Below are 12,956 nucleotides of genomic sequence, written 5' to 3'. Positions count from 1 at the left end.
ATCAAGTGATCCTGGACAGGAAAATTTATTGTGCCCAACGCAGCAAGAAAAACACCTAATAAACAAGGGCATAGCTAAGGATATTATCCTTCAAGGATTTCTGCTAGAAAGAAGCATGGCCTGGGAGGCCTAATGGTCTGATTAGATATCAGCAAAGTATTCTTCATTTCTACTTATGGATGTGACACAGAACCCCTTCCTAGCTTTGAATGCGTCTTGCACTGAGACATGAGAGCGTGTTCACTTGTCCGAAAATGGGGTTATGAAGTGATTATTCTAGTCTGTAATATTGTTTCCCAAGAGAAAATATATTCCTGTGACAGCAAATTTCTGCCAGCTCTGAGATGTGTTCCTAAACGGCAATTTTGTACTATCAGGCCATGTTTTTTCTCATGACTGTGTTGAAAATCTTTTTGTGTCCCTGGTTTCTAGGAGAATTTCTGCACTATTAGCAGTGAATTAAGTCAGAATATCAGAATATATAACTCTGAATACGTTCATTAAGCATGGGTTTCCTTAATGTGAAAATATTCTGCATCCATACTGAAATAGCTTCAGCGCTTCTGTGAGTGATACAGTCTGCAAAGCACAACCAGCCCTTGTAATCACACCACCACAATTCAGATTAATAAATGTGGGGTCTAAGACACGATATGAGATCTTCTAAGTAATGGAATTTTTTTTTTTTTTAACTTTCTCTGTGTGTGCATTGTAGTTCTCATTCTTGCTTCTCTCATGGGTCGTGGAAAACCTACAGCTCTTTAGCCTTATAATATCACAGAAAATACCCCAGATTTCTGCTCTGCCTCACTTGAAAACTCTCTTTTAGGTTGTTTTGTGTTGTTTGTTCTCAGAGAAGAGAGCTTTCCATTTGATATTAACATTAGCAGAAAAGTCCTGGAGCAAATAAGCTCTTAGAGCTCAGGGGGAACATCTCCAAATTTTTCTGCTGTCTAGGTGGACCAATCACACACCGCAAAAACAGAGAAAAAGCCAGGGAACTGGAAATTATATCTTGAGGGATGTTTGATTTTTTTTTTTTTTAAATCATGTTTCAATCCACTTTTTGAAATGCTTCTTTTTTTGGTTTTGCTGTTTAAACAACAACAATAAAAAGTTTCCTTTTTCTTTTCTGTATAGGGAATCATGAAAGATATGGGTTATATGGAACAGCCGGGGTTGGAGTAGAAGGGAAGGTGGTCACTTTACAAGACTGAATCCTAAGTACCACCAGAATTCCTGACAACACATAAAATAAAGAAAAGCCTGCAATAACTAAACTTCCTTTTCTGAATGGGTGCCTGGTGCTGGAAGCTACCATTGACAAGAAAGGCATCTAAGGACACTTAGCACCAGCCAGGTAATATTCAGTGTCTTCCAAGATCCAGTGCCTCAGCAGGCAGGAGCAGAGATGCAGGGGGGTTTTAGCATCCAAAAAAAGAAAGGTGAAAGGTTCATCTCAGTGGTATTTGAAAGCTGGTGTGGTTAAGGCATGCCCAATGCTGCTGCCAGCAGCTTGCAAACCATTTTCTTTTGACTTTTCCTGTCTGAAGGACAAGAGTTGGGATTAACGTGAGTGCAGAGCAAGCCTCAGCCTCACCCCTCATTCCTTTCATCATCAGACCATTTGGATTTTCTACATAGCTGGAAAGCAAACTCTTCCACACTCCATCCCAGGTAAATTCCTCTGTAGTTCTCTTGATCCAGGTGAGTGAGGGCTGACATCAGTTGATGATATTTCCCTGCATTTTTAATTCTGAGATTTAATTTTTTTTGCAACCAAATCACAGCAAATTAAGCCATTTTTGGCAATGACTCTAGTCAAAGACTGTGAAGTAAAGCCAGGAGCATTTATAAAAGTATCCATGATAGAATCACATTTATTTATTTATTTATTTATTTTTAGAATTTCAGCAGCCCACTTGTCAGGCTTTCTAGAACTGGCGACAAGATGACAGACAGGTGAGAAATAAGGAACTTTCAACCTAGAGATAATTTTCACAGTTCATGAGACTTGATTTTTAACAAGGCTTCTATGAAAACAGAGAAAGCTGGGTTACCCTTGATTCACATCCCCTTGCCTCCACAAAAAACCCCATATATGCATATATAGACATAGAAGTAGTCTATATATGGATATACATGAAAGATATAAAGAAAGAACATGAAAGATATAAAAAAGAACATCATGAAAGAAAAACTATGTGTATGACTGATTAGTTTAATTACCATTAGACTCCTAATGTCTTGGGGTATTCAGATAGAGCTAATGCTAAATAACTATAAATCTACTCTCTTTTTTTAGCACTTTAAAATAACTATAAATCTACTCTCTTTTTTCAGCACTTTAAAACAACTTTGTTCCTTTGAAAGTTACCATATGTTTTTACTGGTCTGCCTTCAACAAGGTTTAGTGCCATTTTTGTGATGTGATTTACCCTCCATTAATTTGAACTTTTCTGGTAGGAAAAAAAAAAAAAACACACAAAAAAAAAAAAAAAAACCCACAAAAAAGAGACTGCAAAATTCTGGCATTATTCTGTTTCTCACTGTATCAAAACAAAGGAATCATTTCAATTCCAAACACTGAGCTGGTAGAAATAATTTTAGCTGCAGGAAGTAAAACTAAAGATATAGTGTTAAATCTGCATGTACAAAACAGAAGTCTGCACACACAAATCCACATCTGCATGTGCAGAATGAGTTGATGCTTGTCCAGGTGGGGTTTTGCCAGTGTGAGCATGCAGGAACACTGGGTCAGTTGTTAAAATGCTGCACATACAGAACTCACAAATTCTATTTGATCTAATTTGTGAGTCTAAACACACAGCAACAAACACTTAAATTACCACACAGGGTAAAGATGCAAACTGCAACAATAAAAGATCTACTTTTCCATCATTGTTAAATTCTCAAATGTGTAAGTTTTGGATCTACACATCTTTCTATACTAACAAGGTACTTGAATGGAAATTCATTTATGCAGAATGACATTTCTATCTCCCCTTATCAGCAAGACATTTAGCCATTCTTTTCTATACATTGGCAATACAACAAAATTGTATTGATGTACAGAATATTTGTCACAGATTCTAGGTTAAGTATGCTGTAAGGGTAGAATACAAAATGCTTTATTTATATTTTGCAGTTTTTGAGAAAACCTTCGTTTGCAACATGCAGTCCATTGCAGATCCAAGTGTATCCACCCTACTGGAGAGAGTCTCATGTAGATTCCAATTTTCCATTGGATGGAAAAGCACTGTGCTGGAGTTGAAACACTTCATTTTTAATAGCTAGGGAAATAACACAGTGGCTGGGTTAGTCCTATCACACAGGCACATCCCTGGAAAAATCCACTCTATTTTTACTAGGAGACCCTCTGCCATCAGTTTGCTGTCTGACCTAATTTCCTTAATTTTCCCTGCAAGTAAAGTAAGAATGCTGTCCTTTTTGGGATCTTTGTTCATTTATTTCAGGAATAAATACTATGATGAGTATTAATAAGCCTGTCTCCAACTGACCAGAAGATTTCTTCTTTAGTTTTTATCAGTGAAATGTGGTCAGTCATCCAAAAATTTACTTCTCTGGCATACTCTCCACTTACCATAATGAGGAAGTCTGTCTCAAGAAGTATATGGTTAGAAATAATGCTTTTATGTTTTCTATATTTTGTTATTTTTGCCTCAAATCACAGCTCAGTTCAGCATGATCTGACATGGTTGAAATACTGAAACCCCCACTCCTCCAAAGCAGTGTTTATTATAGAAACCACAAACTTAACCTAACCTAGAGCAGGTTTTCTAGCAGTGATATAATTACAGTAGTTATTGTTGCAATAAACCAGATGTTCCTGAGCTGGAATGAAAGCACTTCCCCCCCACATTGCATTTGTTACATTGCCTTTTTTCAAGTTTCACATCAGCTGTTCAGAAAGTGCTCTCTGCGTTGAGGTCACTTACAGATTCTTGCTGGGTGAGTCTTTTAGGGCAAAAGAATGAAATGCTGGCCAGGCTCTGGATTTTCACTGCTCTCCTTAAAGCCTCCAACATGACAGTTTTCAGTGTCACTAATTCTTGCCCTGGTTTAAAGGTTTTTTGGGGGTTTTTTTGTCCTTTAAGACACTTGGCTGAAAAAAAACCCAAACACTTTGGAAAATCTACTTATTGAATGAGTACATTCTTCTGTGTGAAAGGGAGCATTCCACTCCTACAAAATCAATGGAGTTTGACACAGGCTTCAAGGGAGCCACCATTTTAGTCACTATTTTGAGCAATTTAGTTATTAGGCAATAACTTTTGAACTGCTTTGTCAGCTGTGGTTGCAACTCTGGACCATGAACAACCATTCAACCTGAACCACGAATATCCAGCATTACTCCAACATTACACATCTTGTACTTTTAACAATGTGTTAGTCAACACATTTCTAATATTTCCCAGCCCAATCAAGCCCTAACTGCAGAAATGTGTTGCCAATAAAGAATTGGACTGTGTTTTAACTGCTGGGATCTTAGACATGAAAGTTGTTGTATATATTTCTTGTGTGCAAGAAACCTATCTAGGAACAACAACCATGAAGAGTCAAGAAGTCAGGAGATTGCTTTATTGCACTTACAGGGCCATATAATGATACAATAAAGACACACAAACCAGGGTTGGGGTTTTGTTTACTCATAGGGAAGTTCTCATGAAAATACAGGAACGGTAAGAATTAATTATCTTATCAACTATCTGAACAAGTCACAGCAATCCTGGAAGAAACCTTTGTAATGCTCAGGTACATGTGCTGCTCTTTTTTCTGCTCACTCGTGGTAAACTATTAGTCAATCCATCCCCGTGGCAACTGCAATGGGATGAGGGAGGAATTCACCTCGTGGTCTGCTAAATTTACACTTTGTAAAAATGTAAATGTTTCTTATCAGAGGAATTTACATGGCTCTGAAACACAGTCCAACTTTTCACTGATGTGGTAGGGGATGCAGACAATGTTGGCCTGGTTTTACAAAAATCTTTGAAAATGGGCCATAAAATAACTGAGGAAACCCAAGAGGCACCCACACATTTGGAAGCAGATTATAAGAGAACTCTGCTGCTGAGCCACAATCAGCTCCCTGCTTTCAAAAGCCACGGTATCAATTTCACTTTTTTTGCTCTCCTAAAGGGAACATGTCAGAGCTGAAATCAATAAATAAGCAGGACCCATGTCCAGGGAACCTTGACATCTTTCCCATCACCCAAGCTGGGAGGCCCCTGCGCTTCCTCCCCTGGCTGTGACATGCCAAATGTTTCTAGCACTCACACTTGATTCACTCTTAACTGTCCTCACCCACTCATCACTACAGCTGTGCAAGGCATCCATTACAAACCCTGCAGCCATCCAAAACCTACCTTTGCCACTTCACTCTGCTCCACATCCAGCAGGTATTGGTTGGACTTTTGGGTGGATGAACATTTTGAGACAATCGACCCCCAGTTCTGTGCAAATCTGGGCCCAGGTTAAGGTGAATGGTTTATGGATTGCAGAGTTTGAAAATCACTGGGAGAGTTTCACATCACTTCACTGCATAGATCTCTGTCAATATTCATGGAAATTGAAAAAGGTGTGTGCATAGTACACTTCAAAAGGGAATAATAGTAACAGTGGTCAGATCCCAAATGAGTGTTGCAAACAATTCCTGGTCTGAAGGACCTGGGCAGGGAAAAAAAAGAAAAAAAAAAAAGAAAAAAAAAAAGAAAAAAAAAAGAAAAAAAAAAAAAAAAAAAAGCTCTTTTTAACACTTTATTGCTTCAAAGTGTAAGTCACTCATATTTTTTTATGACATTCCTTTATTTAGCACATATGCATGCCACTAGTGGTTCAATTAGACAGGAACGCTACAAGGAGTTGCTGTAATGATGCTCTTAGATAGGAAGTAGAGGGAAACCCAGACTCCAAAATTCAGATAGAAAATTAGATTTTTCTGTAGTCAAAATGAGAGATTTATTTGGTTGGTGGCAAAAGTTTCTGTCTGCAAAGTTTGGATTTGGGTGCTCAGCAGGATTTTGGGCAACTCTGTTAGCAAAATTAAGCAGCTAAAGGGAGTCTAAATTATGCCAACCCTACTGAGCGATATCTCTCTCTGTCACCTTTCAGAACTGTGGGACAATCTGCTTTAAAAGCCACTGGCAGAAATTACAGATAAGGAAGGTTTTTTAAATAAAAAGCAGTCTGAAGGACAGGATTCAATATAGGAGGCTCTGTGCTGTCTTAGACAGGATTGGAGAAACTAATTTCACATCTTAATTTTTAGAGGAAGCACAGACCACTCAAGGCAGGACTACCAAACATGTCACTTAACATCTTGTAACAAAAGAACCTTGTTGGTTTCTGTTTGCAGCTTGACATCTTTTTGTCTGCAAGAGAATCCTCTGTCATGAGTGAGCCCATGCAGAAGATTGTAACCACTTTACCAGATCCCAATGTGGAGCACTCCTTCCTGCTGATGCCAAAATATTAATTTCAGTGAGAGCCAGAGATTTTAGTGTGTGGGGAATGTTGCTTTGTCCTGTGGTGACTTCAGTTATTTTCTGAAATCCTGTGATGCACCCGTTTACCAAAATGCCTTCAGGTCAAGCAGAGAAAAGGTTTGGAAATTTGTATAAATCACAAAAAAAATGGCTTGAGGTGGAGTTACATTGTACTTAAGGTCATGTTAGGAAAAGCAGGTGTGGGGTTCAGCTGAGCAGAAGGAGATCCACAGTGTGAGCAAGTGTCTGAACCGGTTACCACGGTGTGAGGCACTGTTGGCTCTCAGTTCTCCCAGATGCTTGAGAGAGGTAAGGTGAATCACAGCCTACAGGTTTCTGTTTCTTCCCATTATCTCCACGGGGAATGGGAGTGACCAAGCTCGGAGTGTATCTCGCTCCATGCAAGGTGAGGAGAGCTCCGTTCCTGGTGTCTGGTGAGTGCCACACACAAGGTGGAATTTGGTGGATGAGGAAGGGAGAGAGGACAAGCATTCAGTGCTGTGGAGGTCAGTGCTTTATCCTGCTCTGCAGAAAGCAGAATTCCTGCCTTGGTCAAGAATTATCAAGTAAGAATAGTATGGAAAGCTCGACATGGAAACATTTAACAAATGACAGAAACACCAGCGGTTCTCTGTGAAGAAATGAGCCACAAAAACAACATGTGGGCAGCCCTGGACTGCAACATCAGAATCCCAAAGTGCATTTTTAACAGCCCTTAGTCATCACCTTCGCTGTGTCCATTTGTCCTGACTTAGAGAAGTGCTGAGCATCCTCATCCCACATCAGCAGCAACACCTTGAGGACTGATACCCAGGGGCAGATAAAATACAGCACTTTAATGTTTCGTATCACACACCTGTGGATGGCTGTGAATCAGGGGAAACAATTGCTTTCAAATAAATGATGTGAGACTAGAAAAGTGATAACATAATGCTTGATTTGAGAATAAAAACCCTTTGAATTCATTCCAGTAAAAGAGTGGTGCCACTAACAGCTCTGTTCTGAGGAGTCAGTTGGCATTTCCACTCATAATCCTAATTCTTGGGATGGGTATCTGTCATTTCAATTTAGGCTGAGTTATAATACAGTGTGAAAAAGAAAATCAAATTGCTGAAATGAGAGGATTTCTCCCTTCCCTCTCTCTGCATCACAACAAAATAAGATTAACTTTTTATGAGCTATTTGCCAAACCTTGCATCATAAACACCTTCCTTTTAAATGGATTAATAAAGAAAAGAAAGACAAATGAGATAAGTTCAATATTCAAGAGATTTGCTCAACATAGACAGTCCCTTTCTACCAGTTGCTATTTTTTCTTGTTAAAAAATGAGAAATACGTTACAAATCACATTTAATAACATGAGGAAAAAAAATGCAGGCAATTAGTAGTGCTCCAGTAAACATATCTGTTGCAGGAAGAGGTGTCATAAAAAATGATAGAACTGAGATTTACTGCCACTGAAGTCGGCAGCAGTACTTCCATTGCCTCCAGCTGGAGGAGGACTTGGTTCCTAGCAAGTTCACTTCAAAGATGATTATCTTTATATCAGCAAGTCTGGGAGCGAGGGCTCCATGGCCTTCAAGGTGAATGCTAGAGGGAATAAAGGGCTGTAAATCCCCATTTCTGCAATGATAAGGATGCTGGCCCAGCTGAAATAAAGTAGAGTTATATGAATTTGAAAATCCGACCAAAAATCTCTGAGCAGCCACATCTGCAGTCCTACCACAGGTAAATCTCCCAGAGCTCTTGTTACAGCTGTGACTTAAATAAGCAGTCTGGGGCCTGTCTCAGTGTTTGTTATCAGATTGTTCAAATATTTCACTTAGATTTATTAACTAAAAAGGTCTCAGACCCTTTGTTCCAGCTGTATACAGAATTTACCAAATCCACTGTTCATAGTCTATGTAGTAGAGGCTTAATTGTCTGGGAATTTTCAAATAACCTTGTTCAGACTGTGAATTTCAATTAATATAAAAATGGACCTGTAAGGGCTTCCTTAAACTGTCTCATTTTTGGGCTAAAAAATAACCAGACTTTCAGAATTCTGCAATGGTTAGAGGTAGTGACAAGGTATTCTGGCCTTGTTCTCCAGGAACAAAAGCTAACAAATCTCTTGATTCCACTTTCTTGTGATCTTATTCCATTTTTTGTTACTTGAGACAACTACAATTGTGTACAGCTTTGAACAGGCCTGAATACACAGTTGCTCACTTTTGAACCTCTGCTAAATCGCATTTCCTCACCCATGGAGGGGGAGAAGGTTTCCTTGGTCCTGTTCCCTGGGAAACCTCGGCGGCTGAAATCCCTCTCTCCAGGCTGCTCCCGGCATGGCTCCTGCAGGCTGCCCACCTTCCTCCCGGTCTGTTCCTCTGCTTCTCAGCCTGCTCTGTCTTTTTTACACATGCATCTCTGCCCAAAACAAACTCCGCAGGGCTCCCCACCCAGATCTTTGGAATTCCTGGGCAACCTTACATATGCCTTTGTTTTGGGCAGGAACATGTGCTGAACTGTCTCCTCCAGCACCGAAGAGAAGGGCGGTGGTTAAGCCTACCATTTTCAACAGGGCTTAACCCAGCCTGTAACAAAACCCTGGGTAAAGGTGCAATTTCACAACCCCCTCTGTGTGTGTGGGGGTGGTGTGTGCGAAGGAATTTGCAGAGAAATGGCCCTCTTTCCCCAAATTTCCTGCTGGAGAGGAGCAACAGTCAGGACCAGGACGCCAGCAGCTCACTTCAATTGAGAGCTGTGTGTAGGAAAAAGGTTTAATTCTTCACATTTGGTTGCCCTTATGGTTTGTAATTCAGGCACTGGGGGGGCTCAACAGATGAACAGGCAGTTCCAGCTTTTTAGTTCTCAGCTGACCTGACCTGAGCACCAGTTTGGGAGCCAGGGAGGCCACACTCAGTGTGAAGCTGGGTCAGCCCACAGTTCTGGGCTGGACCTTGCCCAAATCACAAGTCAAAGCTCTGCCTCCATGAGACTGTGGGAATTCAGGGTGGTTGAATCACCCCTGGGGGGAGCCTCTCTTGGCCGATGCTTTGCCCCAAGAATTTCAATAATGCAGAAAGCACTGTCACATCTGTCAATCCCAAATAATGCTGCTGTGGATGACCGTGATAAGACTGGGGTTTGTACCCTGGGAAGATGTGAGGGTTTTGTCTTTTTTTCTTCATGTTAGAGCCAGGATTAATACAGGGGAGTTGCAGTTTTGTGTTCGGACTCAGTGTTTATTAATTCTTATCTATAGTACAGTCTCACGAGCCGTGAGCTCTAGCTAACAAGGTAGAAAATGGAGGTGGCCCTAACTCTTTCCAAGGTTATTTAAGTGCTAATTACCCAATAACGAGATGACTCCTATATTATTTATACTTTTGACCCAATAATTGACCACCCAAGGTCTGCAATGTGGACCTTTTTCACCCAAATAGAAAAACACCCAAAACCAAGAAAAATAAGGTGAAGAAGAAGGACTTAGACAATGCCCTAAATCCTCCATATTGCCCCATATATATTACTATATACTAAAGCCTTAAATTCTAAGTTTTTCACCCTGTGAGATCACACAATACTATTCAAACCACACACCCACAACCCCAGTGCTATCACTCAATTTTGGAATCCATGGCCTCAGGTCAAATGTGCTGCTTACCTGAGGATCAGTGCCTTTTAGCACAGAAAGCCTGAAACTTTCAGCCTCCGGGGTTCCAACAGGAAGACTCATCCACGGGATGTTCTCTTTTCCCTGGGTGGCGGGAGGAGTTCTCCAAAGCAGTGTGGTGGCCATTGGCAATGGAATGGGCAGGAGGTGTTCCGTAACTTGGCATGTTCGAAAAGACAGCATTTATGTTAAGGTGGGCTGTAATAGATACATAGTATTAAATTCGTAGATTAAAATTGTGTGTATTAAAACTTTACAGTGGAATGTAAAAACCCCTGAATTCCTAGAAACAGTTCCAGGGCATCTCTTTACATACCACAGTCTTTTCACAGTCCAAAGGTGTTACCTCGACATCTGCCAGAGAGATAACCGGGAAACGACCCATTAATCACGGACTGACCACATCTTCACAGTTCATCAGGAGATCCCGATACCAATCTGGGCGGAGGGCGGCAGAAACCTCCTGACAGAAGACCCGGAGACTTTTTATTCAGACATCTTTTTAATTTCTCAAGAAACTCTTTCAGATATTCCTTGTGGGATACCGGACATTTCAATTATTGTATTATGTACCTGATGTCATATTCTTCGAGTTCTTTTGTTACCGTCTTGTTTACGCCTCAAAATAAAAAAATAATATAAAACACCTACCCTAAAACCCCAAATGCGTGGGCAGTACTCTAAAAAAACACCCTTTACTACTCCCAAATTGTCCACCCAACATTCGATCGATGTTGTCCTAATTTATCGTAGCGTTTCCCAAAATTGCTTTTCAAATTTGTTAAATAAATCTTTAATTTTAAAAATTAACTCTAATTATTTATAACATGGGCTATCACACATAACCAGCCTTAATCCCTTTTAAATGAAGGCTCTGTTTGTGGCACATCCAGGTCAGGACTGTAAATCCTGGAACAAATCACCAGGTATAATGAAAAGGAATAATGCCAATTGTATTCTCCAGCCATTTTTAGTACTAGAAACGTGGTCTCTGTACTCCTTGGAGTTCTCTCAGGGAAGTACAGATGGTATCTTTGTGAGGTAATAGTAACCTGCTTATTACAGTTCCTTTCTTTTTACCACTAGCTTGAAATTCATGCCATTATTAAACACTGTATATAGCATAACAAATCAGGTAATTCTTACAGTTTTTCAGTGACATGTTCAACAGAGCTCTGGAAGTATTTCCAAAGAAATTTCCAAGCTTTATTTACCCTTTGTAGATCATTTCACTTTACTCACCCTGCTTTTGTGGTCAGTTTCTAGCAGTCATTCCCAGTTCACCAACGGGAATTTCACAGGAATGGAGGGTTTTCCATACATGTTGCAGAAAATTTTGGAAAGCAGAATGTCTCTAATCTTTATCATATAACTTTGCAAAAGAAAATTGATTCTGAGAGATAAAGTACTTCCCTCAAGTAGAGACAACAAAGAAATGTGGTGCAGAAGCAGCACATGATCCGATTCCTTACAGGAAATTATATACAAACCTTCCTGTTAAAGAGGTAATGTCTTCATATTAAATTGAATACTTTAGTTATTTTAAAAAAAAAAAAAAAAAAAAAAAAAAAAACCAACCCTAAGTTTAAAACCCTGGAAGTTTAATGACAAGAAAAAGAGAAAAAAAAATCTGTGGCTTTAGTACAGTTAACTGGGCTATGTGTATTCTCTCTCAGTGCAGCCAATTATTGTAGTTATGCCAGCAGTGCTTAACTAGAGAAATTCTGCCTAGTTAAAGTGTTGGCTGTGTGACAGAACATGCATAAAGCACAGTAAATAGTATTACTATGTGTAGAAATGTTTAATTCTCTCAGTTACAGAGGTTTATCAAGTCCAGTATATAATCTTGGGCTGGAAAGGAAGATAAAGGAACTTTCAGGTAAGGAACATTTTCCTGACAGGATCCCAAGTCGTATCAGTAAATTGGGATGCTATTTTTTTTATATTTTCCATTGAGGTGCAGGGGGAAAATAATAGAGAGTTGTTTTTTTTTCCCTCATTATTTGGTGGTCCTTCCTTGAAACTTTCCAAACCAAAGCCATTTCTCACATCTGGTTGGAACACAGATCTTTAAGACATTCAAGTAATTCAAATCCGATGTAAAACTCTAAGCTACACTGTATGAAATTCAAGAACAATATAGTTACAGGGTTAGAAAAGTCTCAATATGGTACCTCTTTTAATCAATACTCGCCTCAGTTTCGGTTTGTCTGTAAATACAAGACTATAATTAAGAATGATCTACTGCATTAATTATTTCAATACCCAGCGTAGCAAGTTACTAGATTAGTGACACTTTGCATTTACAATATCATTAACAATTTGTTTCCCCTATGCTCTAGGTGAAGTCCACAGAAACTTGGCCTGAATCAGATTGTAGTTGCAATGGAAAATATTGAAGATCACTAATATCAATAAGCACTTCCTTATCTCTGCCATTTGGAACTGCCTATATTGACTTTTGCCGCATTCCAGCAGTTCTGCCCCTACCTAAACCCATAGTTAGTCGTTAATTTCCATTAACTAAGCCACCACTAAAGCATCATTTAAATTATTTCCAGTAAGTGCTCCATTAGTGCCTGTTATCTGCATTTAATTCCCATTGATTCCCAAAAGCTACCATGGAGCTTAATTGCCGCCCCAAGAAGAGCGGCTTCCCACTGGTGTCATTGGGACTGATTTCTCTCCGGCTGCCAAGCACTAGGGAGCAGTGCTACACGAGGCTGCCATGCAAATCAATGGCTAAAAACCCAAACAGCTGCAGTTGGACTTGACCAGAAAACAGTGTTTA

At 39.7% G+C, this 12,956-nt stretch overlaps 1 long non-coding RNA gene across 2 annotated transcripts; it reads right to left on the bottom strand.

Moving 5' to 3' along the window:
* Positions 1 to 1,923: 1,923 nt before the first annotated feature.
* Positions 1,924 to 12,935, bottom strand: LOC136292139 (uncharacterized). Of its 2 annotated transcripts, none has more exons than XR_010721835.1 (3): positions 10,157 to 12,935; positions 5,388 to 5,688; positions 1,924 to 3,293 (listed from the first exon to the last, which is right to left on the bottom strand). It is a non-coding gene; the product is annotated as an uncharacterized lncRNA (long non-coding RNA). The 2 variants fall into 2 exon arrangements; XR_010721836.1 differs by lacking the exon at positions 1,924 to 3,293 and having other exon boundaries at positions 4,596 to 5,688; positions 10,157 to 10,363; positions 10,512 to 12,935.
* Between the last annotated feature and the right edge of the window lie 21 nt (positions 12,936 to 12,956).

This window comes from Chamaea fasciata, unplaced genomic scaffold (assembly GCF_029207755.1).
Source record: "Chamaea fasciata isolate MVZ Bird 193981 ecotype frontalis unplaced genomic scaffold, bChaFas1.0.hap1 SCAF_7, whole genome shotgun sequence".
Lineage (NCBI taxonomy): Eukaryota > Metazoa > Chordata > Aves > Passeriformes > Sylviidae > Chamaea > Chamaea fasciata.
Note: the sequence above shows the minus strand (reverse complement) of the source record. Positions and strands in the feature narration are given on the sequence as shown.